This window comes from Pholcus phalangioides, unplaced genomic scaffold, assembly GCF_987345545.1.
Source record: "Pholcus phalangioides strain wild (caught in Gottingen) unplaced genomic scaffold, Ppha-v1.0 ptg000019l_1, whole genome shotgun sequence".
Lineage (NCBI taxonomy): Eukaryota > Metazoa > Arthropoda > Arachnida > Araneae > Pholcidae > Pholcus > Pholcus phalangioides.
Window position 1 is genome coordinate 11,336,881 of NW_028301612.1, and position 16,627 is coordinate 11,353,507.

The 16,627-nt window shown below is 54.0% G+C and overlaps 9 non-coding genes across 9 annotated transcripts; all 9 read left to right on the plus strand.

Annotated features, from left to right (window-relative positions):
- The first annotated feature begins 1,722 nt into the window (after positions 1-1,722).
- LOC149071401 (U2 spliceosomal RNA) lies at positions 1,723-1,909 on the plus strand. The gene has a single exon (XR_016194907.1). It is a non-coding gene; the product is annotated as a U2 spliceosomal RNA (small nuclear RNA).
- A 6,887-nt stretch (positions 1,910-8,796) lies between these two features.
- On the plus strand, positions 8,797-8,983 carry LOC149071402 (U2 spliceosomal RNA). Its single transcript, XR_016194908.1, has one exon. It is a non-coding gene; the product is annotated as a U2 spliceosomal RNA (small nuclear RNA).
- Positions 8,984-9,500: 517 nt separating this feature from the next.
- Positions 9,501-9,692, plus strand: LOC149071403 (U2 spliceosomal RNA). Its single transcript, XR_016194832.1, has one exon. It is a non-coding gene; the product is annotated as a U2 spliceosomal RNA (small nuclear RNA).
- A 515-nt stretch (positions 9,693-10,207) lies between these two features.
- On the plus strand, positions 10,208-10,399 carry LOC149071404 (U2 spliceosomal RNA). Its single transcript, XR_016194833.1, has one exon. It is a non-coding gene; the product is annotated as a U2 spliceosomal RNA (small nuclear RNA).
- Positions 10,400-10,914: 515 nt separating this feature from the next.
- Positions 10,915-11,106, plus strand: LOC149071405 (U2 spliceosomal RNA). Its single transcript, XR_016194834.1, has one exon. It is a non-coding gene; the product is annotated as a U2 spliceosomal RNA (small nuclear RNA).
- A 515-nt stretch (positions 11,107-11,621) lies between these two features.
- LOC149071406 (U2 spliceosomal RNA) lies at positions 11,622-11,808 on the plus strand. Its single transcript, XR_016194901.1, has one exon. It is a non-coding gene; the product is annotated as a U2 spliceosomal RNA (small nuclear RNA).
- A 3,033-nt stretch (positions 11,809-14,841) lies between these two features.
- On the plus strand, positions 14,842-15,028 carry LOC149071407 (U2 spliceosomal RNA). The gene has a single exon (XR_016194909.1). It is a non-coding gene; the product is annotated as a U2 spliceosomal RNA (small nuclear RNA).
- A 515-nt stretch (positions 15,029-15,543) lies between these two features.
- Positions 15,544-15,732, plus strand: LOC149071408 (U2 spliceosomal RNA). The gene has a single exon (XR_016194898.1). It is a non-coding gene; the product is annotated as a U2 spliceosomal RNA (small nuclear RNA).
- Positions 15,733-16,246: 514 nt separating this feature from the next.
- LOC149071409 (U2 spliceosomal RNA) lies at positions 16,247-16,438 on the plus strand. The gene has a single exon (XR_016194835.1). It is a non-coding gene; the product is annotated as a U2 spliceosomal RNA (small nuclear RNA).
- The last annotated feature ends 189 nt before the right edge of the window (positions 16,439-16,627 follow it).

The following is a 16,627-nucleotide window of genomic DNA, read 5'->3' on the forward strand; positions in this document are numbered from 1 at the left end:
AAGAGCTTCTTCTACCCCTCGTTGCAGTACTCTCTACGTACGGCCCAGAGGAAGAAAGGGGAATGGCGCCGGATCGACAATGCGCTGAGACCACTGATCAAAGCCACCCTCAACGTCCCAAAGCGTGCCTCCAACACGTACCTTCATGGCGATAGGAGGGACGGGCTCTTTGGTGTCCCCGAGGCGGCAGTGGACGCTGACATCAGCCACGTCGATGCGGCCATGAAGCTTCTAACATCAAAGGACGCAGTGGTACAGGCCACGGCGTGGGAAGACCTGACAGAATTCGTGGCGAGGTGCATCAGGAAGCCAAACCCGTCGACAGCGGACTTGAATGCTTATCTGTCAAGGTCGGCAGCGAGGCATACCTCACACCCGACATCTTCGGTATGGTCCAGGGCACGGATGGCCTCCGAGCATCTCAAGCTGGTGTGGGAACTCACCGATGACCATCAGGTGGCTGTCAAGTGCGGAGAGACCACCATCTCCGACAGGAGAATGGTCTTCAGAACCCTGAGAGGCGCTGTCAGAAAGCAACACTCTGCGGACTTGGCAGCAATGGCTCACCAAGGGAAGACATCCAGCACCTTCTCACGCTCAAAGGCATCGACCCACTTCCACAGGGAGGGGAGCTTCACTCGCTTCGCTGATTGGAGATTCATCCACCGTGCGAGGTTGGGTCTCGTACCGCTGAACGGCTATCGACACGAGAATGACCCAGCTGCCAAACGTTGCCGCAAGTGCAACTATCCAAATGAAACCCTCCCACACGTGCTGGATAATTGCATGATGTATAGTCCTCTATACACAGCGCGCCACAACAACATCGTGGAAAGGATAAAGAAGGCAGCCAGCGGAAGGTGGGAAGTCTTTGCCGAGAACCGACCAGTGATGGGTTCAACTCTGCGGCCCGACCTGATTCTCAAGAAAGACGGCTCCATCCTGGTCATCGACGTGACGGTGCCATTCGAAAACGGCCCTGAGGCCTTTGCAACAGCGAGACGTGCCAAGGAAGAGAAATATCGACCGCTACTCAACCTCCTGAAGCAGCGCTACCCGGACGTCCGCTTTGGTACCATTGTGGTGGGAGCCCTAGGTTCCTGGGATCCACTTAACGATAGGATCGTGTCCCGGCTGTGCTCCCGAAGATATGCGGGACTCATGAGCAAGTTGATCGTCAGCGATACGATTGCTGCATCACGCGATATCTATGTGGAATTTATATCCGGAGTACGGCAGTCATCCGGGAGGACCCTGACACCCGCAACGTCCTCGCCTGATCGCACGAGCGACCATGCGCGAAGACTGGTCCGACACAGCGCACGTGCAAATGCTGCCCCATGATATGTAAATACCCCCAAGAGTAGTCTCAATGTATATATGTATTACCTTTCGCATAACATGTCATTTTGAATTGTCCGCACATTATATATAACGCACCGATTGTCCGCATAATTTCTTGTATATAGCTTGTACAGAAGGTCGCATATGTTCCGCATATTATCCGCAAATACCATGTAAATAACTCTCGCATATGTCTCGCCTGTATTCATCATCCTCATACTAACCGCAAACTTACTGTAAACAGCGTACTGTAACACGCTTGTAACCGCAGAATAATCCGTAACTGCTTGTAACATACTCATACTGCTCAACCAACTAATGGGTATACTAATCCCCTTGTAAAGGATGAAAGTAAGTCCCATATCGGGCCATGGAAAGAAACCTTTCAAACATGAATAAAAGCTTTTTATAATCTGTTCTTATCAGCTTAATATCTGGTACGTCTCCTACATGGGGACAAGATATTAAACTTATTTTTGGAACAGGGCGGAGTGCTTTCAGCTTGCTGAACCTCTGCCGCGGGTCCTCTCGATATTGCACTACCTTCGAGTTGGGCCCATCCTCATGAAATCAAGTAGACTCTGTGTTTTATTCATAATTTCGCAATAATCACTCTTTGTCGGGGCGAAAACGACAAATTTGAAAGCGGTCGACGGGAAATTAAGGCCCGGCACACGACCCCTGGGACTTAGTTTTTTATTAAGGAGACGACGTGGATGGCACGTCCTTGTGAGGACGGGTCCACGCCGGTCGTTTCCTCGTTGTGCTGTGCGCTTCCGAAATGCTGCCGCGGGTCCTCTCGACGTTTCTCCCGTTACTGGGTGCCGCCCCCCCCTTCTCTATCGAGAATGCAAGTAGATATTGGTCTCTCGCGTCGACATCTAGCGGTCGAACGTGCAACCCGAACGGAACGGCGCCCAGGATACGTCGCACCTGAAAGCAACATCTGGTCGACAAGGAGTCGTCTCGTCTTCAAATTACGAACGACGCCGCGCGTCAGACCCCAGCCAGGACATTAATTATAGTTAATTGTGATCAAATTTTAATTCGCGTCTATCCCGTTATCGCTTCTCGGCCTTTTGGCTAAGATCAAAGTGTAGTAGTGGTGATTGCCTAGGATCTTGCCAGGAGAAGAGGTACCTAACAGCGAAGTTCGACAGTGCTCCAGCCAACACCTGATGTGCCACGCCCCATCGAAGTTCTGCCGCGGGTCCTCTAGCATCCGAAGCCAAGCCGATTCCTGCTCCACAGCGATGTCCGGCTAAAGGGAGACGAAGGCGTGCCTGAAACATGACCTGGTTGGCGGCTGATGACTCGTGACCACCCCTGCTCTCTCTTCTTCCTCGTCTCCTCCTCGTCGTGATCCCGGGAAAGGCATCTGTCACATCTCAGGCATTTCAGCCTAGCCGTCGTCCTTGGACCCTCGCCTCATTATATGGCTGGGCCTTGGGCGTGCGGTCAGCGGAAGTGCCTGTTAGCCAATCGGTGGTGTGGCAGTGTTCGGGTCAGCCTCGGAGCTTTGGCTACGCCTGGCGGACTGACTTGACACCTTTCCCTCGCGGGGCTGCCCCACATCCATAACTCGGGTTCGTCAGGATGACCTCTCGGGGTCGCTTGATGAATTCGGGTCTATGCATGATGCCCACTCGTGTTTCCCTCCCTCCCCTCCCTTTCTCGAGGCCTCTTAAAGGTCCTCAACCTCTTTCTCTCGGGACCTCTTAAAGTGTCCCACCCCCTGGTCTAGCGGGACCTATTAAAGGTCTCAACTCTCCCTGGGTTCTTGCGAGACCTCCTAAAGGTTCTCTTTCCCTCTGGGTTTGGTTCACGCGGGACCTCTTTAAGGTCCCCTCCCTCTGGGTCGGTTACCGGGAGGCCTCTTCAAGGTCTCACACTCCTGGGACTTCGCGTGGCCTCTTCAGGGCTCCCCTCGTCGGGCAGGCGCCGCCAAAGTGTGGAGGTAGTGAACTTTTGCCACTAGCTCCGGGGTTTGGCGAGGCCTGTCCCCCGAGAGGTAGAGCTCCCAAGGGGACTAGTGGGATCTTTCCCCCCCGGGTTTTTAAGAGTCCCCTAAGGGCTCGTCCCCCCCCGGGCTAGGTAGGACCTCCTAAAGGTCCTCCCCCATTGGTATCAAGGTTCCTCTTAAAGGTACCGCAGCCCTAACGGAGTCTCATAAAGCTCTCCAGTCCTCACCAATGGGTCTCATGGGGTCCTTAAGGCCCGTCTCTATCCCCCTGCCCTGGTCACGGGCATGTGCCGCTAGGTGGGTCATGTGTAGGGTGCGCCAAGTCAGCCAGCTCTAGCATCGTTCCGATATACAGTCATCGAAGTGTTCGCACAAAGTAGGTAGTCGTTGATTGTTAACCCCTAACAGTCTAACCACTAACCTGACTAACACCTAACGACACAATGCCGAGAAATCTGCGCAATGGAAGAACCCTACAGACACCAGGATCAGCCCGCCGTGTCATCACAGAGGGACTCGACCCTGAGGACTCGGAACGCCTCCTGGTCTCATACGCTCTCTTCGTTTCTCCCGAGAAGCAGCAGTCACCATCAGCATCTCCGGTGAGCCACTCTGATGCCTCACCAGCCACAAGTGTGAGAGACACCCACAACGACGGCGAAACCTCTCAGAACTCATCGTCGCCGGGGCGATTGGTTATCGACTCCGATACCGACTGGCTCATCGACGCCACTACAATCGCGCCGCCTAGTCAAGAAGCTGCATGCGAGCCTGTGGCACTGGTGACCGGCCCTGAAGACGCGCCCACACGGGAACGGGCCACGAACAACAGCGTGTTCCCCTTGCACTTCTCTGCGGAAGACTCAACCAGGCTGGACCCCATGTCCTCCCCAGCAGCCTGGTGGGCGTCGGAGTTACAGCCGGCAACAACTGGAGTAGAAGAGTGCCCAGTCCAAGCGGCGAAGTCTTCCCCGGAGCGCCTGCCAACGTCGTCAGACCTTGAGCGCGACCTGTCCCTGTCACCTGACACCTCAAAATCGAGTGCAGCGTCCATACCTCTGCCCCCTATGGCTTGCGAGTGTGATGGTGTAGAGAGGGGGCCGACAGCGAGTTCGTGCGACGATCCTCCGCCGGCCAGTGACGTCTCGTCATCTTCCTCGCACAGCGATGCTGCAACGCAGACGGACAGACCTGCTCGCCGGAAGAAGAAGAAGAAGAAGAAGAAGAAGAAGATCGGAAGGGATGACCCGGAACTGGTACTCGCGGGCCCTTCACGGATACCGGAACCCTCTGCCCCCTCACAGACCAGCGCTCTGCCACTCGCTCATAGGACCAAGAAGGCACTACAAACGAGGAGTAACCTCCCGGTTCTGGAGAGCCAGCTGGATTCGGATTCGCCGACGCCGCCAGATATGAGAACGGTAGTGCCAGAGACCCAAGCCCCGCCGGTAATGCCAGCGGCTGAGAGCCAAGTAGGGTCCGGAGTGCAGGCGCTGCAGTCTCCTCCTGGGGTTGCCGGGCAACCTGTGAGTGACGACAGAGCACCAGAGGGGTCAGGTCCGCCGCAGATAGCAAGACCGCCACTACTGCCAACGCCAGCGTGCAGTCCGCAAACGGCCCCACGTGCCGCGCTGCTGCCCGCCCCGGCTGGTCTAGGGAACCCGCCTGCTGCCAACACACACCAGATATCGCCGTCTCCACCGCCCACGACGAGTGCGCGATTCCCCGGCTCCACGCCCGCAACGTGTCAGAGGGAGGCCCTGACGCTACACCTCGTTTTCCCCGTCGCCAGCCCGATGGAGTGCCCGGAGGCAGGATGCAGAGCCAGGTTCCGAGCCAAGCAATGGACGACAATGAAGCAGTCCCTCCTGCGCCACCTCCTCGCCGACCACAGCCTGGATATGGAGGCATCAAGCTTCTGGTGTGGCCACTGCCGGAACCCCATCAAGCGTCAGCAGGTGAAGAACCACAGATGCCTACGCAGCGGCCAGCTCATCCTCCCCAACAGTCAGCCGTCAAAGCACCAGTGCCCGGATTGCCCTGACTCGTTCCCCAGCGGGAGGGGTCTGAGGAATCACGCCCGATCCAGGCACAGACAGCAACAACGACAAGCACCACCACGAAGTCAGGCGGATCAACAAGGAGTGCCACTCCCCCCGCCGCAAGCACAGATCCTGAACCCGCCACAAGCAAACGGAGAATCGGGGTCACCGACACCGAATTCCAGCCAACCGACTGGGCCAGGAGCCGACTCCCAGCAGTTAGAACCCCACGACGTGCCGGATGACAACCACGAGCAGGGTGCCCATCCAGGTGACGAGGTCCCCCGCGACCCTCAGAATGATGAGGATCCGTCAGCCCCGTTCACTCGCCGGCTCCGCGAAAGCCTGCCGGATCTCGACGAGAGCAACTGGGACGCCTTCTGCGGCATCATACGGGAGTTGACAACATTCACCCAGGAGTTCGTCAAGCTCCCAGCGCCCACAGGTGGGAATGGAAGGAGAGGGGTTAATCCCAGAAACCACCGCGACATTCAGCGCCTCTACAGGAGGAATAGGCGTCGCGCGGTGAAGATCATAACCGAGGCGGAGTCCGAAAGGTGTGCCATTCCCATTGAGGAGGTCGTGGAAAAATTCCAGGCAACATCAAGGTTCGACGCGTCCTTGCTCGAGGGAGTCACCCACCCGAACCCCGCGCCTGAGCCAGTGGACGTCGCCCCACTCTCGACGACGGAAGTGCTGAGCCGCCTGAAGCGCGCCGAGAACTCTGCCCCTGGTGCTGACAGAATAACATACAAGCACTGGCTGGGGGTCGACCCGGAGGCAAAGGCGCTAACGGCGATCTTCAATGGGTGCCTCAAGTGCTGCAGAATCCCGGATGACTGGAAGTGCTCAAGAACAATACTCGTGCCAAAAGGGGGGGACCCAGCACAGGTCAGTAACTGGAGACCGATTGCACTGACCCCGACCATCTACAAATTGTACGCTGGCTGCCTCTCCAAGCGCCTGACCTCATGGTTGAGCGACCACGGAATCCTGTCACCCGCTCAAAAAGGCTTCCTCCAGTACGACGGGACATTTGAAAATAACTACATGCTGGAACAACGCATCCAGAAAGCGAGGAGGAGTTCAAAGGACATATGCCTGATGTCGCTGGACTACTCCAACGCATTCGGGTCAATCCCTCATGAGGTTATAGCGCACACCCTCATGCGGGCTGGCGCGGGTCCTAAGTTCCTACAGGTCGTCCAGGACCTCTACAACGGGGCCACCACTACGTACCACACAGAAGATGGATCCTCGGAGGAGCTCGCTGTAACCCAAGGTGTCCGACAGGGGTGCCCACTGAGCGGGCTCCTGTTTAACATATGCGTAGACCCTGTCCTGCGAGCCGTCCAGCAAAGTGAGGACTGCCACGACATCTTGGCGTATGCGGACGACCTGATGATCCTCGCCGAGAGCCCGGTGTCACTTCAAACAAAAATCAACACTGCGAGCGAGGTGTCTGCCAGCCTCGGTTTGAAGATGAACCCCCGGAAGTGCTACTCGATGCACCTCTCGCACTCACCGGCTGGCTGTAGAAGCACTACCTTCGAGGTGGATGGCACCCCCATTCCCGTGGTGACGGACGGCTGTCACAAGAGGTTCCTTGGGAAGCCGGTGGGCTTTCGGCTTCTCCCAGATGACGCTTCGCTGGAGCAATGCATCCAGTACGGGACGGACCTGCTATCATCAAGCCTTGCACCGTGGCAACGCCTGGATGCCCTCAAGAGCTTCTTCTACCCCTCGTTGCAGTACTCTCTACGTACGGCCCAGAGGAAGAAAGGGGAATGGCGCCGGATCGACAATGCGCTGAGACCACTGATCAAAGCCACCCTCAACGTCCCAAAGCGTGCCTCCAACACGTACCTTCATGGCGATAGGAGGGACGGGCTCTTTGGTGTCCCCGAGGCGGCAGTGGACGCTGACATCAGCCACGTCGATGCGGCCATGAAGCTTCTAACATCAAAGGACGCAGTGGTACAGGCCACGGCGTGGGAAGACCTGACAGAATTCGTGGCGAGGTGCATCAGGAAGCCAAACCCGTCGACAGCGGACTTGAATGCTTATCTGTCAAGGTCGGCAGCGAGGCATACCTCACACCCGACATCTTCGGTATGGTCCAGGGCACGGATGGCCTCCGAGCATCTCAAGCTGGTGTGGGAACTCACCGATGACCATCAGGTGGCTGTCAAGTGCGGAGAGACCACCATCTCCGACAGGAGAATGGTCTTCAGAACCCTGAGAGGCGCTGTCAGAAAGCAACACTCTGCGGACTTGGCAGCAATGGCTCACCAAGGGAAGACATCCAGCACCTTCTCACGCTCAAAGGCATCGACCCACTTCCACAGGGAGGGGAGCTTCACTCGCTTCGCTGATTGGAGATTCATCCACCGTGCGAGGTTGGGTCTCGTACCGCTGAACGGCTATCGACACGAGAATGACCCAGCTGCCAAACGTTGCCGCAAGTGCAACTATCCAAATGAAACCCTCCCACACGTGCTGGATCATTGCATGATGTATAGTCCTCTATACACAGCGCGCCACAACAACATCGTGGAAAGGATAAAGAAGGCAGCCAGCGGAAGGTGGGAAGTCTTTGCCGAGAACCGACCAGTGATGGGTTCAACTCTGCGGCCCGACCTGATTCTCAAGAAAGACGGCTCCATCCTGGTCATCGACGTGACGGTGCCATTCGAAAACGGCCCTGAGGCCTTTGCAACAGCGAGACGTGCCAAGGAAGAGAAATATCGACCGCTACTCAACCTCCTGAAGCAGCGCTACCCGGACGTCCGCTTTGGTACCATTGTGGTGGGAGCCCTAGGTTCCTGGGATCCACTTAACGATAGGATCGTGTCCCGGCTGTGCTCCCGAAGATATGCGGGACTCATGAGCAAGTTGATCGTCAGCGATACGATTGCTGCATCACGCGATATCTATGTGGAATTTATATCCGGAGTACGGCAGTCATCCGGGAGGACCCTGACACCCGCAACGTCCTCGCCTGATCGCACGAGCGACCATGCGCGAAGACTGGTCCGACACAGCGCACGTGCAAATGCTGCCCCATGATATGTAAATACCCCCAAGAGTAGTCTCAATGTATATATGTATTACCTTTCGCATAACATGTCATTTTGAATTGTCCGCACATTATATATAACGCACCGATTGTCCGCATAATTTCTTGTATATAGCTTGTACAGAAGGTCGCATATGTTCCGCATATTATCCGCAAATACCATGTAAATAACTCTCGCATATGTCTCGCCTGTATTCATCATCCTCATACTAACCGCAAACTTACTGTAAACAGCGTACTGTAACACGCTTGTAACCGCAGAATAATCCGTAACTGCTTGTAACATACTCATACTGCTCAACCAACTAATGGGTATACTAATCCCCTTGTAAAGGATGAAAGTAAGTCCCATATCGGGCCATGGAAAGAAACCTTTCAAACATGAATAAAAGCTTTTTATAATCTGTTCTTATCAGCTTAATATCTGGTACGTCTCCTACATGGGGACAAGATATTAAACTTATTTTTGGAACAGGGCGGAGTGCTTTCAGCTTGCTGAACCTCTGCCGCGGGTCCTCTCGATATTGCACTACCTTCGAGTTGGGCCCATCCTCATGAAATCAAGTAGACTCTGTGTTTTATTCATAATTTCGCAATAATCACTCTTTGTCGGGGCGAAAACGACAAATTTGAAAGCGGTCGACGGGAAATTAAGGCCCGGCACACGACCCCTGGGACTTAGTTTTTTATTAAGGAGACGACGTGGATGGCACGTCCTTGTGAGGACGGGTCCACGCCGGTCGTTTCCTCGTTGTGCTGTGCGCTTCCGAAATGCTGCCGCGGGTCCTCTCGACGTTTCTCCCGTTACTGGGTGCCGCCCCCCCCTTCTCTATCGAGAATGCAAGTAGATATTGGTCTCTCGCGTCGACATCTAGCGGTCGAACGTGCAACCCGAACGGAACGGCGCCCCGGGAGCCCAGGATACGTCGCACCTGAAAGCAACATCTGGTCGACAAGAAGTCGTCTCGTCTTCAAAATACGATCGAGTCTTCCGACGCTATTAAAACAGACCCCAGCCAGGACATTAATTATAGTTAATTGTGATCAAATTTTAATTCGCGTCTATCCCGTTATCGCTTCTCGGCCTTTTGGCTAAGATCAAAGTGTAGTATCTGTTCTTATCAGCTTAATATCTGGTACGTCTCCTACATGGGGACAAGATATTAAACTTATTTTTGGAACAGGGCGGAGTGCTTTCAGCTTGCTGAACCTCTGCCGCGGGTCCTCTCGATATTGCACTACCTTCGAGTTGGGCCCATCCTCATGAAATCAAGTAGACTCTGTGTTTTATTCATAATTTCGCAATAATCATACATTACCGGGGCGAAATAGACCGATTTGAAAGCGGTCGACGGAAAATTAAGGCCCGGCGCACGACCCTGGGACTTTTTTTTTTATTAAGGAGACGACGTGGATGCCACGTCCTTGTGAGGACGGGTCCACGCCGGTCGTTTCCTCGTTGTGCTGTGCGCTTCCGAAATGCTGCCGCGGGTCCCCTCGACGTCTCTCCCGTTCCTGGGTGCCCCCCCCCCCCTTCTAGATCGAGAATGCAAGTAGATATTGGTCTCGCGTCGACATCTAGCGGTCGAACGTGCAACCCGGACGGAACGGCGCCCCGGGAGCCCAGGATACGTCGCACCTGAAAGCAACATCTGGTCGACAAGAAGTCGTCTCGTCTTCAAAATACGATCGAGTCTTCCGACGCTATTAAAACAGACCCCAGCCAGGACATTAATTATAGTTAATTGTGATCAAATTTTAATTCGCGTCTATCCCGTTATCGCTTCTCGGCCTTTTGGCTAAGATCAAAGTGTAGTATCTGTTCTTATCAGCTTAATATCTGGTACGTCTCCTACATGGGGACAAGATATTAAACTTATTTTTGGAACAGGGCGGAGTGCTTTCAGCTTGCTGAACCTCTGCCGCGGGTCCTCTCGATATTGCACTACCTTCGAGTTGGGCCCATCCTCATGAAATCAAGTAGACTCTGTGTTTTATTCATAATTTCGCAATAATCATACATTACCGGGGCGAAATAGACCGATTTGAAAGCGGTCGACGGAAAATTAAGGCCCGGCGCACGACCCTGGGACTTTTTTTTTTATTAAGGAGACGACGTGGATGCCACGTCCTTGTGAGGACGGGTCCACGCCGGTCGTTTCCTCGTTGTGCTGTGCGCTTCCGAAATGCTGCCGCGGGTCCCCTCGACGTCTCTCCCGTTCCTGGGTGCCCCCCCCCCCCTTCTAGATCGAGAATGCAAGTAGATATTGGTCTCGCGTCGACATCTAGCGGTCGAACGTGCAACCCGGACGGAACGGCGCCCCGGGAGCCCAGGATACGTCGCACCTGAAAGCAACATCTGGTCGACAAGAAGTCGTCTCGTCTTCAAAATACGATCGAGTCTTCCGACGCTATTAAAACAGACCCCAGCCAGGACATTAATTATAGTTAATTGTGATCAAATTTTAATTCGCGTCTATCCCGTTATCGCTTCTCGGCCTTTTGGCTAAGATCAAAGTGTAGTATCTGTTCTTATCAGCTTAATATCTGGTACGTCTCCTACATGGGGACAAGATATTAAACTTATTTTTGGAACAGGGCGGAGTGCTTTCAGCTTGCTGAACCTCTGCCGCGGGTCCTCTCGATATTGCACTACCTTCGAGTTGGGCCCATCCTCATGAAATCAAGTAGACTCTGTGTTTTATTCATAATTTCGCAATAATCATACATTACCGGGGCGAAATAGACCGATTTGAAAGCGGTCGACGGAAAATTAAGGCCCGGCGCACGACCCTGGGACTTAGTTTTTTATTAAGGAGACGACGTGGATGCCACGTCCTTGTGAGGACGGGTCCACGCCGGTCGTTTCCTCGTTGTGCTGTGCGCTTCCGAAATGCTGCCGCGGGTCCCCTCGACGTCTCTCCCGTTCCTGGGTGCCCCCCCCCCCCTTCTAGATCGAGAATGCAAGTAGATATTGGTCTCGCGTCGACATCTAGCGGTCGAACGTGCAACCCGGACGGAACGGCGCCCCGGGAGCCCAGGATACGTCGCACCTGAAAGCAACATCTGGTCGACAAGAAGTCGTCTCGTCTTCAAAATACGATCGAGTCTTCCGACGCTATTAAAACAGACCCCAGCCAGGACATTAATTATAGTTAATTGTGATCAAATTTTAATTCGCGTCTATCCCGTTATCGCTTCTCGGCCTTTTGGCTAAGATCAAAGTGTAGTATCTGTTCTTATCAGCTTAATATCTGGTACGTCTCCTACATGGGGACAAGATATTAAACTTATTTTTGGAACAGGGCGGAGTGCTTTCAGCTTGCTGAACCTCTGCCGCGGGTCCTCTCGGCATCATACGGGAGTTGACAACATTCACCCAGGAGTTCGTCAAGCTCCCAGCGCCCACAGGTGGGAATGGAAGGAGAGGGGTTAATCCCAGAAACCACCGCGACATTCAGCGCCTCTACAGGAGGAATAGGCGTCGCGCGGTGAAGATCATAACCGAGGCGGAGTCCGAAAGGTGTGCCATTCCCATTGAGGAGGTCGTGGAAAAATTCCAGGCAACATCAAGGTTCGACGCGTCCTTGCTCGAGGGAGTCACCCACCCGAACCCCGCGCCTGAGCCAGTGGACGTCGCCCCACTCTCGACGACGGAAGTGCTGAGCCGCCTGAAGCGCGCCGAGAACTCTGCCCCTGGTGCTGACAGAATAACATACAAGCACTGGCTGGGGGTCGACCCGGAGGCAAAGGCGCTAACGGCGATCTTCAATGGGTGCCTCAAGTGCTGCAGAATCCCGGATGACTGGAAGTGCTCAAGAACAATACTCGTGCCAAAAGGGGGGGACCCAGCACAGGTCAGTAACTGGAGACCGATTGCACTGACCCCGACCATCTACAAATTGTACGCTGGCTGCCTCTCCAAGCGCCTGACCTCATGGTTGAGCGACCACGGAATCCTGTCACCCGCTCAAAAAGGCTTCCTCCAGTACGACGGGACATTTGAAAATAACTACATGCTGGAACAACGCATCCAGAAAGCGAGGAGGAGTTCAAAGGACATATGCCTGATGTCGCTGGACTACTCCAACGCATTCGGGTCAATCCCTCATGAGGTTATAGCGCACACCCTCATGCGGGCTGGCGCGGGTCCTAAGTTCCTACAGGTCGTCCAGGACCTCTACAACGGGGCCACCACTACGTACCACACAGAAGATGGATCCTCGGAGGAGCTCGCTGTAACCCAAGGTGTCCGACAGGGGTGCCCACTGAGCGGGCTCCTGTTTAACATATGCGTAGACCCTGTCCTGCGAGCCGTCCAGCAAAGTGAGGACTGCCACGACATCTTGGCGTATGCGGACGACCTGATGATCCTCGCCGAGAGCCCGGTGTCACTTCAAACAAAAATCAACACTGCGAGCGAGGTGTCTGCCAGCCTCGGTTTGAAGATGAACCCCCGGAAGTGCTACTCGATGCACCTCTCGCACTCACCGGCTGGCTGTAGAAGCACTACCTTCGAGGTGGATGGCACCCCCATTCCCGTGGTGACGGACGGCTGTCACAAGAGGTTCCTTGGGAAGCCGGTGGGCTTTCGGCTTCTCCCAGATGACGCTTCGCTGGAGCAATGCATCCAGTACGGGACGGACCTGCTATCATCAAGCCTTGCACCGTGGCAACGCCTGGATGCCCTCAAGAGCTTCTTCTACCCCTCGTTGCAGTACTCTCTACGTACGGCCCAGAGGAAGAAAGGGGAATGGCGCCGGATCGACAATGCGCTGAGACCACTGATCAAAGCCACCCTCAACGTCCCAAAGCGTGCCTCCAACACGTACCTTCATGGCGATAGGAGGGACGGGCTCTTTGGTGTCCCCGAGGCGGCAGTGGACGCTGACATCAGCCACGTCGATGCGGCCATGAAGCTTCTAACATCAAAGGACGCAGTGGTACAGGCCACGGCGTGGGAAGACCTGACAGAATTCGTGGCGAGGTGCATCAGGAAGCCAAACCCGTCGACAGCGGACTTGAATGCTTATCTGTCAAGGTCGGCAGCGAGGCATACCTCACACCCGACATCTTCGGTATGGTCCAGGGCACGGATGGCCTCCGAGCATCTCAAGCTGGTGTGGGAACTCACCGATGACCATCAGGTGGCTGTCAAGTGCGGAGAGACCACCATCTCCGACAGGAGAATGGTCTTCAGAACCCTGAGAGGCGCTGTCAGAAAGCAACACTCTGCGGACTTGGCAGCAATGGCTCACCAAGGGAAGACATCCAGCACCTTCTCACGCTCAAAGGCATCGACCCACTTCCACAGGGAGGGGAGCTTCACTCGCTTCGCTGATTGGAGATTCATCCACCGTGCGAGGTTGGGTCTCGTACCGCTGAACGGCTATCGACACGAGAATGACCCAGCTGCCAAACGTTGCCGCAAGTGCAACTATCCAAATGAAACCCTCCCACACGTGCTGGATAATTGCATGATGTATAGTCCTCTATACACAGCGCGCCACAACAACATCGTGGAAAGGATAAAGAAGGCAGCCAGCGGAAGGTGGGAAGTCTTTGCCGAGAACCGACCAGTGATGGGTTCAACTCTGCGGCCCGACCTGATTCTCAAGAAAGACGGCTCCATCCTGGTCATCGACGTGACGGTGCCATTCGAAAACGGCCCTGAGGCCTTTGCAACAGCGAGACGTGCCAAGGAAGAGAAATATCGACCGCTACTCAACCTCCTGAAGCAGCGCTACCCGGACGTCCGCTTTGGTACCATTGTGGTGGGAGCCCTAGGTTCCTGGGATCCACTTAACGATAGGATCGTGTCCCGGCTGTGCTCCCGAAGATATGCGGGACTCATGAGCAAGTTGATCGTCAGCGATACGATTGCTGCATCACGCGATATCTATGTGGAATTTATATCCGGAGTACGGCAGTCATCCGGGAGGACCCTGACACCCGCAACGTCCTCGCCTGATCGCACGAGCGACCATGCGCGAAGACTGGTCCGACACAGCGCACGTGCAAATGCTGCCCCATGATATGTAAATACCCCCAAGAGTAGTCTCAATGTATATATGTATTACCTTTCGCATAACATGTCATTTTGAATTGTCCGCACATTATATATAACGCACCGATTGTCCGCATAATTTCTTGTATATAGCTTGTACAGAAGGTCGCATATGTTCCGCATATTATCCGCAAATACCATGTAAATAACTCTCGCATATGTCTCGCCTGTATTCATCATCCTCATACTAACCGCAAACTTACTGTAAACAGCGTACTGTAACACGCTTGTAACCGCAGAATAATCCGTAACTGCTTGTAACATACTCATACTGCTCAACCAACTAATGGGTATACTAATCCCCTTGTAAAGGATGAAAGTAAGTCCCATATCGGGCCATGGAAAGAAACCTTTCAAACATGAATAAAAGCTTTTTATAATCTGTTCTTATCAGCTTAATATCTGGTACGTCTCCTACATGGGGACAAGATATTAAACTTATTTTTGGAACAGGGCGGAGTGCTTTCAGCTTGCTGAACCTCTGCCGCGGGTCCTCTCGATATTGCACTACCTTCGAGTTGGGCCCATCCTCATGAAATCAAGTAGACTCTGTGTTTTATTCATAATTTCGCAATAATCACTCTTTGTCGGGGCGAAAACGACAAATTTGAAAGCGGTCGACGGGAAATTAAGGCCCGGCACACGACCCCTGGGACTTAGTTTTTTATTAAGGAGACGACGTGGATGGCACGTCCTTGTGAGGACGGGTCCACGCCGGTCGTTTCCTCGTTGTGCTGTGCGCTTCCGAAATGCTGCCGCGGGTCCCCTCGACGTCTCTCCCGTTCCTGGGTGCCCCCCCCCCCTTCTAGATCGAGAATGCAAGTAGATATTGGTCTCGCGTCGACATCTAGCGGTCGAACGTGCAACCCGGACGGAACGGCGCCCCGGGAGCCCAGGATACGTCGCACCTGAAAGCAACATCTGGTCGACAAGAAGTCGTCTCGTCTTCAAAATACGATCGAGTCTTCCGACGCTATTAAAACAGACCCCAGCCAGGACATTAATTATAGTTAATTGTGATCAAATTTTAATTCGCGTCTATCCCGTTATCGCTTCTCGGCCTTTTGGCTAAGATCAAAGTGTAGTATCTGTTCTTATCAGCTTAATATCTGGTACGTCTCCTACATGGGGACATATTAAACTTATTTTTGGAACAGGGCGGAGTGCTTTCAGCTTGCTGAACCTCTGCCGCGGGTCCTCTCGATATTGCACTACCTTCGAGTTGGGCCCATCCTCATGAAATCAAGTAGACTCTGTGTTTTATTCATAATTTCGCAATAATCATACATTACCGGGGCGAAATAGACCGATTTGAAAGCGGTCGACGGAAAATTAAGGCCCGGCGCACGACCCTGGGACTTAGTTTTTTATTAAGGAGACGACGTGGATGCCACGTCCTTGTGAGGACGGGTCCACGCCGGTCGTTTCCTCGTTGTGCTGTGCGCTTCCGAAATGCTGCCGCGGGTCCCCTCGACGTCTCTCCCGTTCCTGGGTGCCCCCCCCCCCTTCTAGATCGAGAATGCAAGTAGATATTGGTCTCGCGTCGACATCTAGCGGTCGAACGTGCAACCCGGACGGAACGGCGCCCCGGGAGCCCAGGATACGTCGCACCTGAAAGCAACATCTGGTCGACAAGAAGTCGTCTCGTCTTCAAAATACGATCGAGTCTTCCGACGCTATTAAAACAGACCCCAGCCAGGACATTAATTATAGTTAATTGTGATCAAATTTTAATTCGCGTCTATCCCGTTATCGCTTCTCGGCCTTTTGGCTAAGATCAAAGTGTAGTATCTGTTCTTATCAGCTTAATATCTGGTACGTCTCCTACATGGGGACAAGATATTAAACTTATTTTTGGAACAGGGCGGAGTGCTTTCAGCTTGCTGAACCTCTGCCGCGGGTCCTCTCGATATTGCACTACCTTCGAGTTGGGCCCATCCTCATGAAATCAAGTAGACTCTGTGTTTTATTCATAATTTCGCAATAATCATACATTACCGGGGCGAAATAGACCGATTTGAAAGCGGTCGACGGAAAATTAAGGCCCGGCGCACGACCCTGGGACTTAGTTTTTTATTAAGGAGACGACGTGGATGCCACGTCCTTGTGAGGACGGGTCCACGCCGGTCGTT